Consider the following 3,859-nt stretch of genomic DNA (forward strand, 5'->3'; position numbering starts at 1 on the left):
TGGCTCTGCATCATTTGACTCAAATTCTCCTTAGGTTTGAAATTCCTTCATTGCTGCTTATTATATCACATTATCATTATCCAATAAGGAATTTCCATCTCTCAGAAGAAAGCAAGGCAAGTTTCCACATCTCATTTTCATTAATATTTTGGCAGATCTATTGACTTGTGAGGTGATTCTGAAGTTTCTTTAAAACTAGCTACCATGTAGAAGAGGCAACCCTGAACCACCATTCTCGTCTTACATTCAGTTCCTTCTCTGACCTCACTTGCCTGTGATACTTGTCATTCCCATTCTCACCTCCACTTATCATCCAACATGTATTTAATTTTACTGCAGTTAGAAGGAAATACATGTGTATACCTAAGGAGTGAGTACTTGAGACATCAACCAGAAGAACTACTCCAGTAGATGTGCTATGTAAAAGTTAATACCACATTTTGTGCCACAGTAGCCTAACAGGGAAGAGTCAGGGAAAGAATAAACTTCACTTGTTCCTGGAAAAAGTGCTGACCTGCTAGTGAGACATAGGCAATATCTCTGGCAATTTCCAGGCTTTGCTGGAAAGAGACTCCTCCACATGGCAGGAATCTTCTTGAACCAAAGCTGAGAACAGATGAGACCTGTGAGAGGTATTTTACCTCACACATTTCAGGGAAGGTACACAAGGACACAGGAGCTCAGAGACCAGGAAAAGGCAGTCCATGGAGGTCTCAGGTATAGTAGGATTTACAGATTTTCCAATTCATTCTAGAACTATAGAACGGGAAGGATGCTGCCAAGATGGATTTACTCCTAGGGGGCCAGACACAGGAAAATACAGAAGGTACGAAAGGGGGTTTCTCATGTGTTCTCTCTGATCCCCCTTCCTTTAGTTCTCTGGTTGCCTCTGCACTTCACAGATACAATGCTGCCTTCCATGGGCCCCTCCAGCCTGTCCTGGATGCTGATCGCCTACCTGATACTCCTGGCTCAGGCCCAAGGTGATAGTTCTCTGCCTCTAGCACTGAGCTCCCAGTGTTTTCTCAGGACCAAGAAGAGGAGGAAAGCTCCCATGTGCTTGCCATGGTAATGGTACATCCCCATACAATAATGCCTGCAATTCCTGCAACATCACTCCTTCCTTCAGGGTAACTAGTGGAGGGAGGCACCCCAGTGGTCCAGTAACAGTGGGATGAGATGGTTTCCCTTTTCCCATTAGAGTCTAATTCATGTGGGTGATTAAGGAGGGGAAGTACAGAGGACCAGTAATGAGATGAGTAGAAGGAGAATGATTAGAGGATCCAGTGTAGAAACAGCCCAAAAGGGAGACGGGTTGGACTTTTGAATAAAGAAGATGAATAAAAAGAAAACAAACCATCTCCCAATGAGCAGGTCTAGTTCATGATTTTTAAATAATCCTGAGAGTGTTGGCAGTAGTGACAGGCTGTCAGGAGTTTGGTGTCACTGCCCCAAGCACTGGCACCATAGATATTCCCCAGGGTCACATCCCCACTCCAATCCCCTCTCTCCATTTCACCCCATCACCCTCCTTTATTTCCTCCTCCCCAGGGGAAGATTCCCAGAAGGAACTGCCCTCTGCATGGATCAGCTGTCCCAAAGGCTCCATGGCCTATGCGTCCTACTGCTACGCCTTGTCTATAACACCTAAAACCTGAACGGATGGATGCAGACGTGAATTCTGGGATTTGCGTTTAGGGGTGGTAAGGAGAAGCAAATTAGAGACCAGGTTGTGGGGCCAGGGGTCTCCATTCTCAAGAGTTTCTTGAGACAAGAATGAGCACCTCATCTTTTGCAAACACACCCCTTCTCACCTACCTCAGCCCTGCCCTCCCCGTGGGGGTCTCCAGCTCCTCCTCAGTCTCTCCCTTCTCCACACAGAAGGCCTGCCAGTAGAGGCCCTCAGGAAACCTTGTGTCTGTGCTCAGTGGGGCTGAGGGCTCCTTCGTGGCCTCCCTGGTCCAGAACAGTTTGAAAACCCCCTCAGACCTCTGGATTGGACTCCATGACCCCACAGAGGTGCACTTCATCCTCTAATCTGTTTCGTCCCAAGATGCTATGGTCACCCAGACCCCTCCCTGTCCCCTGTGCCTGCCTAGGAAATTATGTAGAGATAAAGGGGGTAATTGGAGAATGAAGGGCCTTGAGGCCAGCTGAAGAGCTGAGTTCTGTGCAGGTCTCCAGTCTCCAGCTAAAGTTAATCTGCCTCTTGTCAAGCTTTTACACGATTCACATGTCATGCCTTGTAATTAAGTTCTCTGAGCTTTCCTGAGTCTGCACCTGACATGCTTAGTAAGTGCTAAATGAAAATTCAGGATTGATGCATTTTTCCCTTATAAAACAGATGTTGTCTTGGATATAAGAGGATAATCACAAATGTACCACCAAGAGTAGTTCACACAGTGATGAGTTTCTCTGAGGAAGTCCATTGGTCTTTGTCGTTATTTGCTTTGGAATTTGCCAATAGAAGCAAAGAGTTAGGGAGGGTTTCCCAGAGCAGAGCTGTGGGGCATCACCTTGAAGAGCAGAGCTAGTTCCATGATGCTGGGAGAGGGATCAGGTCTTCCAGATGATGGAATCATGCCAAGGGCACTTGAAAGGCATTTCTACCTCACCTGACTCCGTCCTCTGCTCTGCAGGGCACTGAGCCCAATGCCAGTGGATGGGAGTGAAGTATCACTGATGTACTCAATTATGTTGCCTGGGAGACAAATCCCTCCACCAGCTCATACCTGGCAACTGTGGGAGCCTGTTTAGAATTTCGGGTAAGAAACAGAGGTGGTCACTTCTGCTCAGGCTTTCCCATCCCCTCATCCTCCATTTTTGGTCTGATCTCCAGAGAATCCTCCTGGGCTGGAACTGTAATATTGGCTTTATGCTCCCATCCCCCTTTTATCTCCTTTCTTTCTGTCTCTTTTCCCTGGAGTGGGACCCTAGTGAAGATGAGGGAGAGCCTTTGAGTCATAGGCCAGAATGTGGGATGCCTCTCCATTGGGTTCTCAAGCTCCACAAGCCCCATTCACTTGAGCTCTTCTTTGTCTCCAGGGTTTCTGAAGTGGAGACATTATGATTGTTCTGTGAATTTACCCTTTGTTTGCAAGTTCAAGGGCTAGGTCAGATGGGAATTCAGCAGCCTGAGTCTAGTGTGCAGCTCATCATGGACTTGGAACCAAGTGTGAAGACCCATCCGGAAGGGTATATCCTCCCACATCCACAACCTGACCACCTCATTCTGACCTTTCTTGTCTCTCAGCCTCATTTCAGGCATGTGTGTGTGTGTGTGTGTGTGTGTGTGTGTGTGTTCCATGGCCTGAGATCTTGGAAAACAGTAATAAATATCTTATTCCAGACTTACCTACTTTTGTGCTTTTTTCTTAGAACAAGACTCTGAGGGAGAATTTTTAATGGGAAGAAGGTGGGGTGGCCTCTGTCCAGTTTTATCCAGTCTTCTTGGAAAATGACTGAATGTACATCCCCACCAGTGTATTTCTGATTAGCATGTAGGCCCTGTCCCCTTAGAATTTGGATTCTGTTATACAAAGGCATTTCTTTCTCACACAGTGTAATACCCATTCCTCCTGATGGTGTGACACAGACAGTCTTAATGGGGTCCCACATTACTTAGAATATGTTTCTGAAATCATTTGCTGTAAAAGATCAATTATTTTCCTTTTATGTGCAATCCACCTTGGATCATGACTTTTATAAAATTAAGCCAAAAATAAATTATTTGGACTGACACACAGATCATTGAAATTTCACAATCTCTTTTAAGAAACAAGCAAACTGTTGGTATGACACTCTGTGATTCCATACTATACTACAAGGCAACAGAAATAAAAAAAAAAAAGTATGATAC

The 3,859-nt window shown here is 45.6% G+C and overlaps 1 pseudogene; it reads left to right on the forward strand.

Annotated features, from left to right (window-relative positions):
- The first annotated feature begins 907 nt into the window (after positions 1–907).
- On the forward strand, positions 908–3,113 carry LOC130857215 (lithostathine-like; annotated as a pseudogene).
- Positions 3,114–3,859: the final 746 nt, after the last annotated feature.

This window comes from Hippopotamus amphibius, chromosome 7 (genome assembly GCF_030028045.1).
Source record: "Hippopotamus amphibius kiboko isolate mHipAmp2 chromosome 7, mHipAmp2.hap2, whole genome shotgun sequence".
NCBI classification, from domain to species: Eukaryota; Metazoa; Chordata; class Mammalia; order Artiodactyla; family Hippopotamidae; genus Hippopotamus; species Hippopotamus amphibius.